Genomic DNA, 15,764 nt, shown 5'->3' on the forward strand with positions numbered 1-15,764 from the left:
GCGGAGTCTCGCTCTGTCGCCCGGACTGGAGTGCAGTGGCCAGATCTCAGCTCACTGCAAGCTCCGCCTCCCGGGTTTACGCCATTCTCCTGCCTCAGGCTCCCGAGGAGCTGGGACTACAGGCGCCCGCCACCTCGCCCGGCTAGTTTTTGTATTTTTAGTAGAGACGGGGTTTCACCGTGTTAGCCAGGATGGTCTTGATCTCCTGACCTCGTGATCCGCCCGTCTCGGCCTCCCAAAGTGCTGGGATTACAGGCTTGAGCCACCGCGCCCGGCCAGTGATTTTTTTTTATATACATTACACAGTTCGGAAGCTCCTGAGAACATGTGCCCCCATCAGTGATCTTTGATATTACTATTGCAGTTGTTTTGGGGCACCACAAACCACACCCATATAAGATGATGAATTTAATTGATAAATGTTGTATGTCTTCTGACTGCTCCACTAACCGCTCCTTCTTAGCCCATCTCTCTCCCTCTCCTCGGGCCTCTCTATTCCCTGAGACACAGCAATATTGAAATTAGGCTGACAACCCTACAGTAGTCTCTAAGTGTTTAAGTGAAAGAAGGAGCATAAATCTCTCACTTTAAATCAAAAGCTAGAAATGATTAGGTTTAGTGAGGATGGCATGCCAAAAGCCGAGACATGTCAAAAGCTAGATTTCTTGTGCCAAACAGCTAAGTTATTCATGCAAAGGAAAAGTTCTAGAAGGAAATTAAAGTGCTACTCCCATGAACACAAGAATGATAAGAAAGTGAGACGGCTTTATTGTTGATATGAAGAAAGTTTAAGTGATCTGGATAGAAGATCAAGTCAGCCATAACATTTCCTTCAGCCAAAGCCTAGTCCAGACTAAAATCCTATCTTCAATTCTATGAAGGCTGAGAGAGGTGAGGAAGCAGTAGAAGATAAGTTGGAACCTAGCACAGGTTGGTTCATGAGATTTAAGGAAAGAAGCCAACTCCAGGATATAAAAGTGCAAAGTGAAGTGGCAAATTTTGATGTAGAAGCTACAGCAAGTTATCCAAACACTCCAGCTAAGGTAACTGATAGAGTTGGCCACACTAAATAAAAGATTTTTAATGTAGACAAAACAGCCTTCTACTGGAAGCAGATGCCATCTAGCACTTTCATAGTTAGAGAGAAGTCCACGCCTGGCTCCATAGTTTCAAAGGACAGGTTGACTCTGGTGTCCAGGACAAATGCAGCTGGTGACATTAAGTTTAAGCCAATGTTCATTGACCATTCCAAAAATCCCTGGCCTTTAATAATTATGCTGAATATACTGTCTGTCTGTGCTCTACAAATGGAACAACAAAGCCTGGATGATAGCACATTTGTTTACAGCATGAGGTGCTGAATATTTTAAGCCCACTGTTGAGACCTACCACTCAGAAAAATAAAAATATGATTTCTTTCAAAATACTGCTGCTCATTGACAATGCACCTGGCCACACAAGGGCTATGATAGAGATGTACAAGGAGATTAATGTTGTTTTCATACCTGTTAACACAATATCCATTCTGCAGTCCATGGATCAAGGAGTAATTTTGACTTTCAAGCCCTATTATTTAAGAAACACATTTTGTAAGACTATACCTGCCATACATAGTGACTACTCTGATGGACCTGGGCAAAGTAAATTGAACACCTTCTGGAAAGTATTCACCATTCTGGATGTCATTAAAAACATTCATGATCAACGGGAGGTCAAAATGTCAACATTAATAGGAGTTTGGAAGAAGTTGATTCCAGTCTTCATGGATGACTTTGAGGGGTTCAAGGCTTCAGTGGAGGAAGTAACTGCAGATGTGGTGGAAATAGCAAGAGAGCTAGAATTAGAAGTAGAGCCTGAAGATGTGAGTGAATTGCTGCAATCTCATGATCAAACTTGAATGGATGGGGAGTTGCTTTTTATGGATGAGCAAAGAGAGTGGTTTCTTGAAATGGAATCTACTGGTGAAAAGGCTGTGAACATTGTTGAAATTACCACAAAGGATTTAGATTATATAAACTTAGTTGATAAAGCAGCAGCAGGGTTTGAGAAGATTCTTTCCAGTTTTGAAAGAAGTTCTACTGTGGGTAAAATGCTATCAAACAGCATCACATGCTACAGAGAAATCTTTTGTGAAAGAAGAGTCAATTGATGTGCCAAACATCATTGTTGCCTTATTTTTAGTAATTGCCACAGCCACCTCAACCTTCAGGAACCACCACCCTGATTAGTCAGCAGCCATCAACATGGAGGCAAGACCCTCCACCCCAGAAAGATTACAACTTGCTGAAGGCTCAGATAATTATTAACATTTTTTAGCAATATTTTAAAATGAAAGTATATACATTGTTTTTTAGACATAATTCTATTACACCTTAATAGACTACAGTATAATGTAAACATAACTTTTATATACACTGGGAAACCAAAAAATTCATGTGACTCACTTTATTGCAGTGGTCTGGAACAGAACCCACAATATCTCAGAGATATGCCTATTGTTTACTTAAGAGGCGATCCCAAAAAGTGCTACTGGGAGCATGGACAGGTGAGACAGGGAAGGGAAGGAAGCCAAAAAAAGGTGTCTTAGTGAGCTGGTGACCACGCTGGGCAATTGGGGTCCAATCCCACTGAGAACCTTGGTAGATATTGTAGGACACATCTTGGAGCTAGCCCACCAAGGGATGAGAAAGCGCAGCATTTATCCACCAAATCCCATTCCAAATTGCTTGAGAAGCGCTCTTAGGAGCATTAACTCCCCCAGCAGCTGCCCTGTGCAAGAGCCAGGCACATCCCTGCACCACATCAAGTTCTCAGCTAGAGAGTAACAGGACATTAGTACCATCTGCTACTCTTGCTAATCTAGCTAATTCTCCCCCGCCATCATTTAAGAGCCAGCTCAAAAGTCATTACTTCTAATCCCAAACAAATTACACAGCCCCCTTCTCTGCATCCCCAGAGCATGTGGAACACAATGCCATCCTAGTACATTATAGTGACTTTTTTTTTTTTTTTTTTTTTTTTGAGACGGAGTCTTGCTCTGTCGCCCAGGCTGGAGTGCAGTGGCCGGATCTCAGCTCACTGCAAGCTCCGCCTCCCGGGTTCACGCCATTCTCCTGCCTCAGCCTCCCGAGTAGCTGGGACTACAGGCACCCGCCAGGTCACCCGGCTAGTTTTTTGTATTTTAGTAGAGACGGGGTTTCACCATGTTAGCCAGGATGGTCTTGATCTCCTGACCTCGTGATCCGCCCGTCTCGGCCTCCCAAAGTGCTGGGATTACAGGCTTGAGCCACCGCGCCCGGCCATTATAGTGACTTTCTATCTGCCTCACTGGACCATGAGCTCCTCTAAGGCAGGAAGTATGACTTATCATTTTTGCATCCTAGCTCCTAGCACAGGGTGGCACATAGATAGCAGGTGCTCATTAAATTTAAGTGATGGTTGAGAATGCTAACAAACATTAACTAATCCCAGTACTAGCTGTAGAAGCAGTTAGAGGGGTTTTCTTGGGGGGGCAAGATCCCATTTTTCTGGGAAGACATTGTATATCTCATTATCTTTCATGAATTGAGGAGAAAATAGTGTGACATCTTTAGAAAGTATAATACTGAATGCTACCTGAATTTCCTCAAGGTGATCAATTATCAGGACATCAAAGATAAGTCTATCCAAAGAGTCTCAGATTGAAGCAACATAAGCTTTAACATGCCATCTTCTGCCCTGCTATGGACATCTCACAGTGGATGAAAAGGCATTAGATGCATACAGATTTGTAGTTGTTTATAATATACATAACATCAGCAACCTGTCTTAGTATCCATGGCACCATCCTAGAGGTGCCCTGGTATACTGGTATAATGGATAGGGCATCTCTGTCCCAAAGGATCTGGTCTTTGCATGCAAGCTAGAGACAGAAACTGAAACCCAAGTCAAATCAGATGTGAAGTTTCCCAAGACAGCCCGAGGCAACAGAGCCAGAATGAAGACTGTAAATTTGTTGCCAAAACAACATCAAATTAGGAAATATGAGGGAGAGAAAAAAATTATTTATAATAGCAATTTTAAAAGATGAATTATCCATCAATAAACTTAACAAGATGTGTGCAAATTCTTTTGGGAAAATATTAACATTACTAAAGGACACCAAGGAAAATGAACCAAAAAAAGTATATCATGTTCTTGGATATGAAGACAATATCATAAAGATGTCATTTCTCCCCAAATTAATCTGGAAATGTAAAGCAATTTAGATAGAAAAAAAAAAACCAGATTTTTTGTTGGGGCAGGGATTGGGGGAAACTAGACTCTGAAATCCATACAGAAAACTAAACTGGAAATACCAAGGAGAATCTGAAAAAGAACAGTAGAAAGAGAGGAACTGACTACATCAGTATTAAAACTGGTATTAAGCTGCAGTAATTTAAAGTGTACTTGTGCATCAAGAAACAGATCAATAAGTGAAAAGCTCAGAAATAAAATTAAATGTATCCAGAAATCTACTATACATTAATGTGGCATTTCAAATCAGTGGGGAACAAAATTATTCAATAAACTTTGGAATAATCAATAGTTAACTTGGGAAAAACTTGTTAGGTCCATATCTCACACATTACATTAAAAAAAATCCAGATGGATCCCAAAATAATGGAGGAAAATAATAGAAGAAAATAGAGGAATTTTGTTTTATAATCTCAGAATAAGGAATAGCTGTCTAAGAATGACCTTTCACAGAAGTCATGAAATTTAAAAATTTATCAATTTGACTACCATGTTTCTCCATGGAAAAAACCTTCACAAATCCAAACGGCAAAAGACAAAATGAGAAAAATACTAGCAATTCCTACCATAGGCATAGGACAAATGATATATTTTAAAATATTTCTTCAATATATTAAAAGCATCTACATTTCAATAAAAACGAAAAACAACGTTAAAAGAAAACAAAATGAAAGACAAGTTAACTTTAGCAGAGTTAAATGAAAAGTTAACAAATTAAAGTTAGACAAATTAAACAAGAGTTTAATTGAACAAAGAATGATTGGCAAATTGGGTAGCACCTAGAACCAGAATAGGTTCAGAGTGACTCACGGGATGCCACTGGTCAGATAATACTTATAAACAGAAAAAGGAGCATGAATTAGTACAGCAAAGAGAAGCGAGGTACAGAAATAGCTGGATTGGTTATGGCTGGGCTTTTGCCTTATTTGAAGCCGGTTTGAAGATTTGGCTGCCTGTGATTGGCTGAAGCTCGGCCGCTTTGATTGGCTGAGACTGGGCTACTTGTTCCAAGAGTACGTTCCAGTCTGTTTACACATCACGTTAGGTTACAATTCCCTATGTATGGAGAAAGCTTTAGGCCACACTCAGAATATGTAAGAAGACAGCTTTAGACTAAACTTAATACCAACAATGTTATAGCAAAATAGATAATGGACATGAAAGAAAGGAAATACAAATGGCTTCTAAATCACACATAATAAGAGAACTGGGTGACTAAGGGAAATTTCCATATGCTCTTTCATATTTCTAAATTTTGTACCATTTGCCTATACTACCCAGTTTAACACACACACACACACACACACACGCTCAATAAAAAAGAACAAACAAAACTGATTTTTAGTAATAGTAAAATTCGGAGTACTATCTGAAATGACAGCTGTGGGCATCTAGGGTATATGTGGAAAAGCAAGTAATAAAAGATGGTAACTGAGGGAGTTAAAAGAGTTAAAAGCAGGTTAAGGGAGCATGTCAATGGGGTAATCATTCACACAGGCTTTGGGTTCAAGTTCCAGATCCACTTTGCGCTAGCTGTGTGACCTTGGTAATTGCTTTCACGTCTGTGATCCTCAATGTACTTATCTGTGAAATGAGAATAATCATTGTAATTACTGAGGTCAAAAGAAGTGATGCATGAAAAGTGCTTAGCACAATTTTTGGCACATAGGAAGCACATGAAGGGCACCTTGAATGTGCTCAGAAGAGAGTGGTCATGGTAGCTTAGTGGCTATGCAGGATAGAAACAGGGTCCTAGACCTGTGACTTCCCCAGCTTGACTGTGAGGCTACATCTGCACCTCCTGTCTGGCAGTGACAAAGCCACCTCCTTTAGCTCAGAAGATCCATAAGAAATAGACACCTTAAATCCTCTTTTGCAGTCATCTCTTTATTTCCCAAAGCCTCTGTTACCGAAGAATTAACAGATTTTTGTTGACTTGCACAGAGCTCTCCTGCCCTGACTTCTCTTGGAGAATTCCACTAAGGTTCCAAATATATTAATCCACAATTGTGGCTCAATTCAGCTTGCAGTAGGAGTTCAGTGTGCGCATGTTGCACTCTGCCATGGCTGTTTCACCGGTGGTCCTGTCAACAAGGCCATTCCACCCACTCATTGAATTCCTTCCAGGCCTTAACAGCCAATTATAAATGGTAGCTGATACCCTGGGAGATCCCTCAAGGCCAGTGTATCGCCGCTGCTATCTGATCCTAACCTATCCCAATCGATCCTATCTCTCTGGTCTGAACTCCTAACTCCATTCCCTGACTTTGATCCCTACCTCTGCCCCCTTCTACATTTTTGTATCTTGTCTTTCCTCTTGACATTTGGATCTCAGGGCTCCTGAATAATTTTTGATTTGCATAGCCATTGTAGAAGTTAGGGACTGTATCTTTGCTCCCCATTAAGGAGGACTCATATAAGGTTTGTCCCCAACAGAATTGTGATGAAGACACAAGTTTGTCTCTACTGCTTTCCCATCTCATTTCAGGGCCCCTAAATCCAGAGTTGATGCTTCTGCCCCACCTGGCACTACTTACAATGCTTCGCTCTGAGCTGACAATCACCAGTACCCTTAAGACATCAGCTGAGAAGGTTTAAGAATGATTCCCCCCATCCTCATAAGGCTATGGATTTTCCAAGAAGTTCTGAGAACCAGCAATGCCTGCAAGACCTTGTGGAAATTTCTTACTGTATTTTCTAGCATTCCCTTCCCCAGGCTTTTCTTGGGTAGTTTCTCTTATACTCCATTCACATGGCTGCTGTGTTTTTTGTTTTGTTTTGTTTTTTTGTCTTTTGTTTTGTTTTTTTGTCTTTTGTTTTTTGAGACAGAGTCTCACTCTGTCACCCAGGCCTAAGTGCAGTGGTGTGATCTCAGCTCACTGCATACTCAACATCCTGAGTTCAACTGATCCTCCCATCTCACCCTCCTGAGTAGCTGGGACTACAGGCAGACACCACCATGCCCAGCTAATTTTTGTATTTTTTGTAGAGACAGAGTCTATGTTACTCACCCCAGTATCAAACTCCTGGGCTCAAGTGATCCTCCCACCTCAGCCTCCCAAAGTGCTGGGATTACAGGCCTGAGCCACAGCTCCTGGCTGGCTGCCATGTTTTGATGTGACTCACTATCTTGATAACAGTTAGTTGGTTCACCTGACCCAGCCCAACCCAGTCAGTCTTTCCTTGAGAATTTTTTTAAAAAAAAAAAAAGAAAGAAAACTAAAATAGAGAATAATAATTAGTTGTTATGGTTGAGGGAGCTATAAGGTAAAAACACAAGGCTTATCCACAACCCTTTTGACCACCCGGGTCAGTTCAGGTCTTTGTTTTATTATTTGGTTTCCTTTGCCTCCATCTCAGCTGGGTCAGGACGCTTTCTTTTTAAATTTTTATTTTATTAATTTCTTATTTGTTTTGAGACAAGATCTGCTCTGTCGCTCAGACTATAGTGCAGTGGCACGAGCATGGCTCACTGTAGCCTTAACCTCCCAGGCTCAAGTGATCCCAATGCCTCAGCCTCTCGAGTAGCTGGGACCACAGATGTGCGCCACCACCCCCAGCTAATTTTTTTATTTTTTGTAGAGATAGGATCTTACTATACTGCCCAGACTGGTTTCAAACTCCTGGGCTCAAGCAATCCTCCTGCCTCGGCCTCCCAAAGTGTTAGGATTACAGGCATGAGCCACTGTGCCCAGCTAGTTCAAGTCTTTAGAGGAGCAGGTGCCAAGGTGGTATTAGACATAGAAGAGATTTCTTAGGGAAACACCTTTAAAGGGTAAAGGGGAAGAAGCAAGAGAAAGGCAGGGAGAGAGAACCTCAGACTGTGATGCAGCTCTGACATCTGAAATGAGAGAGGGAAGGAAGGAAGATTGGTTAGGAAGAGCCTCAGATTACAGCACAGTTTTAAGAAAGTTTTGGCCAGGGCTTGGAGAATTGCAGAGCCAAAGTTGCCCATTGAGCCAGGCTTGGTGGTGTGTCCATGTGGTGCCAGCTACTTGGGAGACTGAGACAGGAGGATCACTTGAGCCCAGAAGTTCAAGACCAGCCTGAGCAACATAGGAAGACTCATCTTTTTTAAAAATACACATTAGAGGACTAGACCAGCAATAGACCCACAACATGTTTACTCATTGACCAGAAACAGTGTGAAGGAAATGTGTCCTCAGCAAAATGCTACTGTGAATCCAGGGGGGTACAACTAGGCCTTTCAGCCCACTCTGCTCCCCACAGCAGGCTCTCTTAAAGGAGTCTAGTGGTCCAGTCATCCAAGAAGCAGATACCAAGACATAATTCAGTGTGCAAGGATGCTATTAGGTGGAGAGGAAATGGGGAAGGGAGCCAGGGAAGGATGGGAGAACCGTTGGACTGCAATACAAGTTAAACCCCAGGTCAAAGAGAGTGAGAAGGAGCATCCTGAACTACCATGCGGTCCAAGGAAGGCCTGACAATGTTGCTGGGAAGTCCTCAAGCCAAAATTGGTCTTGAGGGGGTTCCGGGTCTTCCAGGAATGGATGTGCTTTCCTATTTCTGACACACACAGTCACTGGCTGGGAGCAGCACATGGAAAGCATCATCTCAACACAAAAACAGGCAATGAATTTCAGCAGCTGGGGAGAGAGGTTCATGAAACTCTTGGTAGCTGCAGTTCCCGCAGGCACATTCTCATGGCCACCTCAAGGAGACCTGAGTGATGCATTTACATAGCCTCCAACACCACCATGCAGAGAGAAAGCTAGCCTGCTCCAAGAATGACATCAACATATTGAGCAAAAGGATAGAGAATCCTGGCACCAAGCCCCGAATACCACTTCTTCCTGAAATCCAGTTTTGCCTGCCTGTCACATTGTTTAGCAGTTCACATTTTCCTTGCTGAGCCAATAAATTCCTCTTTTTGCTCATATTAACTAAAGTTGTGTCTCTGTCATTTGCCATCAAAAGAATCCTGATAAATATAGACCTAAAGGAAACAAATTTGAATTGCAAAATTTTAGCATTGTGACCAGCCATTAGGGGAAATATTTTTGCTTAGGGAATTCAAATCATGTCAACTAACAGGATCTAGGTACTAGGAATACACAGACAAATGAGACTGATGTAGGTGTTCCCTACAATAATTGTCAACTGAGGCCAGGCACAGTGGCTCATGCCTATAACCCTAACACTTTGGGAGGCTGAGGTGGAAGGTTCACTTGAAGTTAGGAGTTTGAGACCAGCCTGAACAACAAAGCAAGACCCCGCCTCTCCAAAATATTTAAAAATTAGCTGGGCATGATGGTACATGCCTGTAGTCACAGCTACTTGGGAGGCTGAGGCCGGAAGATTGCTTAAGCCCAGGAGTTTGAAGCTGCAGTGAGCTATGATTGTACCACTGCACTCCAGCCTGGTGACAGAGCGAGACTCCGACTCAAAACAAAAACAAAAACAAAACCCAATTGTCAATTTAAATTGAATGTGATAGATAAATGGCTGCTTCTTTACTAAACTTTGAATTATTTAAGAGTCGGAACCATGTATTGTATCTCTCATATCTCCAGCATGTATAGTGGCGCCTAGCACACAAGTCTCAATAAATAGTTATTGGATAAATGAGATGGAGTCTCTGCCCTCAGTGAGCTCCCAGACATATAAAATACATGCTGTAATCCTAGTGCTTTAGGGGGCTAAGGAGGGAGGATCATTTGAGACCAGCCTGAGCAACATAGTGAGACCCCAGCTCTACAAAATTAAAAAAAAAAAAAATTAGCTGGGTGTAGTGGTGCATGCCTATGATTCCAGCTATTCAGGAGGCTGAGATGGGAGGATCCCTTGAGCCCAGGAGGTTGATGCTGCAGTAAGTCATGATTGCACCACTGCACTCCAACCTGGGTGACAGAGTGAGACCCTGTCTCCAAAAAAAAGAAAAGAAGAAAATTAAAATTAAAACCCCAATACAGTAAGTGCCATAACAGAATTTTATGCAAGATGCTGTGGAACTGAAGAGCAAGAGGTATTTAATTCTTCCTTGAGGGATCAGAAAATACTTTATCACCAAGCTGGACTATAAGTAATAAATAAGACTACAGCAATGAGAGAAGGTAAAAATGCCTTTCTAAGCAGCAGAAAGCATCTACAAAGATATAATGGCATAAAAATATGAGGAAGTTGGCCGGGCGCGGTGGCTCAAGCCTGTAATCCCAGCACTTTGGGAGGCCGAGACGGGTGGATCACGAGGTCAGGAGATCGAGACCATCCTGGCTAACACAGTGAAACCCCGTCTCTACTAAAAAATACAAAAAACTAGCCGGGCGAGGTGGCGGGCGCCTGTAGTCCCAGCTACTCGGGAAGCTGAGGCAGGAGAATGGCGTAAACCCGGGAGGCGGAGCTTGCAGTGAGCTGAGATCCGGCCACTGCACTCCAGCCTGGGCGACACAGCGAGACTCCGTCTTAAAAAAAAAAAAAAAAAAAAATATGAGGAAGTTTTAGAAACAGCAAAGAGAATTTGTCTAGACCACAAGCTCCTGTGTCATAAACTGAGTCTATTCATTAGTGGGTATCCAATACTTAGGAAAGGCCCTGGAACATAGTAGGTGCTCAATACATTTTAAGAATAGTATTTCAAAGTAGCTGAAGCATGATGGTGTGTGAAGACAGGTGGAGGGAGGCAAGGCAACAAACAAGTTGGAACCAGGTAGTGATAAACAATGATAAAAGAATAATAAATAGTATCAACAATAGCAAACATTAATAATGTGCTTGATGCATACCAGGTCCTGTCCTGAAAAATTCCCATGCATCATCTCATTTAATCCTTCAACGATCATAGGAAATAGGCCCTATTTCATACTGTAGTCCCTTTTCTACAGCTAGAAAATGCAGATGCTCAGCTAGGGGAGTGGCTTCACCAAAGTCAAACCAGAAGGTTGGGACAGCACTGGGATTCAAACCTGGGCCTGGCTAATTCCAGAGCCAGGGTGCATCTGAGGCAATGGGGAGCCATTTAAGATCTGTGTGACACTCTCAGGTGACACTGCGTCTACCACCCCTTTCTCCACCTCTCTGCTATACAGTCTCAGAGGTGAGCTCAGGTATGGCCAGAGCAACATGACAACATTGGATGGGAAAGGCCAAGTCCATCAGGAATGAGATGGGGGTGGATGCCAGGAAATGGTCTTCTAACCCACTCTCACACCCACGTATTGAGGACTTGTTCTGCACCTGGCCCTGTGTTCAGCATTTCCTTTGCATCCTTCTTATCCATTGTCCCTGTATGCAATCCCACCAGACACATGGGGATTCTGAAGCTCAGAGAAGCATAGGGTCTTGTTTAAGGCCATTTAGCTAGTTAGTAGCAAAGCAAAAATTCTAACCCAGGTGTTTTTTTTTTTTTTTTTTTTTTAAACATGTTTCCCTTTATTACTGGCCATTTCTATACATTCATCCATGCTGGGTGGAGGAATTTCTCAAGCCTGAATTCCATTTTAGAAATTCAGATTCCTATTTCTGTCCTGTTTCTGACTCTATAGGACACAGGTCCCTGAAGGTCCCATTGACTCCAAGTCGACATATCTCCCCAGTCCTGACTTTGCTGAATCACCTTTCCTAGCTTATTCACACAGAGCAGGTCTGAAATGATGGATTCTGTGATCCCTTTAAGATGCACCTAACTCCTATGTTTCAGTTTCTCAGGCCCAGGAAGAAAGCGTTTGATATATGCACATGCCCAGGTGTTTTTGACTTTTAAAACCATGTTCTTCTCATAGCAGAAGACTGCTTTTTTCCAGTTTTTATTTTAATCAATTTATTCTTCTAAACTATCATGGTCCAAAAATGATAAGGGGCTGTCTCCAAAGTTTGAGGGATTGTGTCAAACCCTAGATTTTACCAAACACACAAATGCCTGCTAGTGGTCAGGGCCTTTCCCGTTTTCTCAGTTTTTCTCTGTGATCACGTGAGTAAATAGGTCTGTTGCTGCTTTCCAAGCCCAGCCGCAATCTAAATAAGTTGCTTTAAGAAGGATTTCACCCATAGGATTAATCGGGGAAATTCCCAAACATTAACATCTTTTACTAGTTTTCACAGAGGAGGAATCGCCCTCTTCCCAATCTGTGTCATCAGTGAAAAACACTCGTTTATCTCTGTTTTAAAACCTGAAGTTCTGCTTAAATGTGTTCTTTAAAGTTATCCTCTGATAAGCTTGGATCTATAAATGAAAGCTCTCTGGCTGGAAAAAAAAAATTGGTAACAACTTCTAAGCTAGCTGTCAGAAAATGTGGTAATTGGAGAAAAAATGAGTTTGAGGCATTGGTGCAATCACACCATTATGTAAACTGTTTCTTTCTCCTTCTGCTTCATCCAGAAGTGGGAAAGGACCCCTTTAGGAGGAGTGTGGCAGAGACCTCTCTTGCCAAACAAGAATGCTAAAAAGGACAAGTGAGACTGCTCACTAATGACCATCCGGCAATGACTAACAAGAGAGGATTTGAATCAGAGAAGCCACTGGAGGTTGAGATGTCTCTGGAAGGACATTTAATGTCAACGAGTTTGAAGCATGTCCAGCATGGATAAGCTCTAGGAGGATTTAATGTTAGAATAGACTCAGAGCATTTCAAAAATATCATCTGCCCAGCAACCAAGTCGATTCTTAGTTCTGGCTCTTCCTGTCTTGCCCCATCTGATAGTAATTTATGTTAAAAGCTAAGGCTCAGTGGGGGAAAGGTGACTTGCTTGAGGTCACAGAACAAGGAGGTGACAGATTCAGGGCTTATTCTCCAAGCTGTTTGTAGCTGTTCTCCAAATCTATATTGTATTTGTAGATGATCTTAAGGAGAAAAATCAGGTCTACTTGATGTCATCTTTTACTCTATTCAAAACAAAAGTTTATCATTAACCCTAAGAGTCTCCCTTAGTCTAAATCAGTTCTTCAGCAAAGTAGTTAAAGAGATGATTTGTCATTGAGGTCCTTGGATTCTACCCCACCCCTGCCCCCACTTTTTTGCTTTACCTTTTTCCTCTTCCTCTTGCCCTAAGACTCATCTCAACCTGCTTCTGTTCTCTGGCCTCATTCCCTCTCTCCAATTAAAACCTATTTTCAGAAAAGGGTGCATATATCCACATTGAAATGCTTGAGCAACTGCATTTTAACAAAGTGATATGAATGGCCTAAGTCAGAGGAATTAATATTTAATGGTAGAACTTTAGAAACTATCTAATGGCGAAAAGGATATCTTAATAAAACAGTCTTCCCAGGGCACCCAAATTCATTCCAACAAGGAACCATCTATATATATTATGAATCAGATCAATTTCACCAACTTTATAGATTTAGGCCAGTTTCAGTAAGAGGCAGTACAGTGCATCAGAAACCACACTGGCCCAGGAATCATCTGAACTTTGTTTTTCTCATGTGTAAGTACTGGAGATTGTACCTTCTGGTCTCATGCTTAATATTGGTAGAATTCAGTGGTGAATTTTTTTTTTTTTTTTTTTTTTTAGAGACGGGGTCTTGCTCTGTCGCCTGGGCTGGAGTGCAGTGGCCGGATCTCAGCTCACTGCAAGCTCCACCTCCTGGGTTCACGCCATTCTCCTGCCTCAGCCTCCTGAGTAGCTGGGACTACAGGCGCCCGCCACCTCTCTCGGCTAGTTTTTTGTATTTTTTAGTAGAGACGGGGTTTCACCATGTTAGCCAGGATGGTCTCGATCTCCTGACCTCGTGATCCGCCCGTCTCGGCCTCCCAAAGTGCTGGGATTACAGGCTTGAGCCACCGCGCCCGGCCCTCAGTGGTGAATTTTTAAGAGTGATGACTGCAAGCAATCATACCTGGATTGGGATGCCTTATCTGTCACTCATTTGCCATTGGGGGAGAACTTGGTGAGTCACTGACCCTCACGAGCCTTATCTTCCTCATCTGTATAATGGGAATTAGAAGTGCCTACCTTGGAGTGTTGTGAGAAACTCAACAAGATGTATGTTGCATGAAAGGGCTTAATAAGTATTAGTCATATCATCACCTTCAGTTAAAAGGTGATCAACTCTTCCTCAAGCTGCAGCCTGTCATCTGTTGGGTGAATATTGTTTCAATAAAGTGGGGGAAAGAAACTTTCATTAGTGTTACTGATTCGCTAACCTAACTTCAGAGAGAAATTTATGTCCAAAACAATAGGAAGTCTGTTATGAAGAAGGAAAATGATTTCTTTCTTAAACAAATGGAGCTTTAATATTCTAATTTTTCACCCTAGCATTTATGAGTCACTGAAATTAATTGGGTTCAGTATTGAAAGAAACATATTATCCCACTGTAGTTTTCATAATCAGCTCCCTGGAAAGTATTTTTAAAGAGAAATCAGTATGTCACACCTGGCCAGCATTATAACATGATTAGTTCTGAAATTAAAGAGAAAAAATATCACATTTTACTAAGCCTTCTTAGTAATAAAGTTGGATTCTAGCCATGCAATAGTTAGTGGCAATTCCAGTCCCCCTCACAGTTGGTGTGAAGCACACCCAAGAAACTATATAAAAATGGTGTGTTGGCCGGGCGCGGTGGCTCACGCCTGTAATCCCAGCACTTTGGGAGGCCAAGGCGGGCAGATCACGAGGTCAGGAGATCGAGACCACCCTGACCAACATAGTGAAACCCCATCTCTACTAAAAATACAAAAAATTAGCCAGGTGTGGTGGCGGGCGCCTGCAGTCCCAGCTACTCGGGAGGCTGAGGCAGGAGAATGGCGTGAACTCAGGAGACAGAGCTTGCAGTGAGCCGAAATCGAGCCACTGAACTCCAGCCTGGGCGACAGAGCGAGATTCTGTCTCAAAAAAAAAAAAATGGTGTGTTTTGTTCACCGAAATTTAAAATGTTTATCATATTTTGAAACGTCCCATTACTCACCTGAGCTCCTTGCAGTGTCATTGATTTCTTTTGTATCCCCTTTCTTTAGTGTACAAGTAAATGCAGATTCTTTATCAGAAAATAGATCGGCAAAAGAAAAAAATATCCCTCAAACTCTGCCATCTACTTACCCAAATCAGATGCCTAGAAGGCATCTTTGATTTCTCTGCAAATCAGAACACATTGGAACAATCACCTAGTCTTGTTGATTCCACTTCCTTAGTAACACTGGAATCTGGAATCTCTCCATCCCATGGCCCCCTAACCTAGGTCAAGCCCTTCTCCTTTCTCACCTAGATCCTTGCTCCTTAAAATGTGATCCATGGGTCAGCAGCACTGACGTTAACTGATAACTTGTTAGAAATGCAAAGTTGCAGGCTCTTTCCCAGACATACTAAATCAGAATTTGTGTTTTATCAAGTTATCTGGGGGTGATTCATATGTACCATAAAATTGGAAATAAGCTGCCCTAAACCAGGTCAGGTGAGGGGACCCACACTGTGCAGTTCTAACAAGCTCCTAGGTGATGACCAGTGCAGCTCTCCTCATTTATTTTCCTCCCTAGCCTTCTTCCAATCCAATCAATAGTTTGCCAACAAAAGAATATTTCTAAAGTGTATTTGA

At 42.2% G+C, this 15,764-nt stretch overlaps 1 protein-coding gene across 1 annotated transcript in view; it reads right to left on the reverse strand.

Annotated features, from left to right (window-relative positions):
* The window catches only part of SYN2 (synapsin II), a 210,843-nt gene extending 195,536 nt beyond the window's left edge, over window positions 1-15,307 (reverse strand). Inside the window, exon 1 of the mRNA XM_017895101.1 lies at window positions 15,272-15,307. The gene's annotated coding sequence lies outside the window, so the exon portion shown is untranslated. The remainder of the gene's footprint in view (window positions 1-15,271) is intronic.
* Between the last annotated feature and the right edge of the window lie 457 nt (window positions 15,308-15,764).

Source organism: Rhinopithecus bieti, unplaced genomic scaffold (assembly GCF_001698545.2).
Source record: "Rhinopithecus bieti isolate Rb0 unplaced genomic scaffold, ASM169854v2 scaffold_26308, whole genome shotgun sequence".
Taxonomy (NCBI): Eukaryota; Metazoa; Chordata; class Mammalia; order Primates; family Cercopithecidae; genus Rhinopithecus; species Rhinopithecus bieti.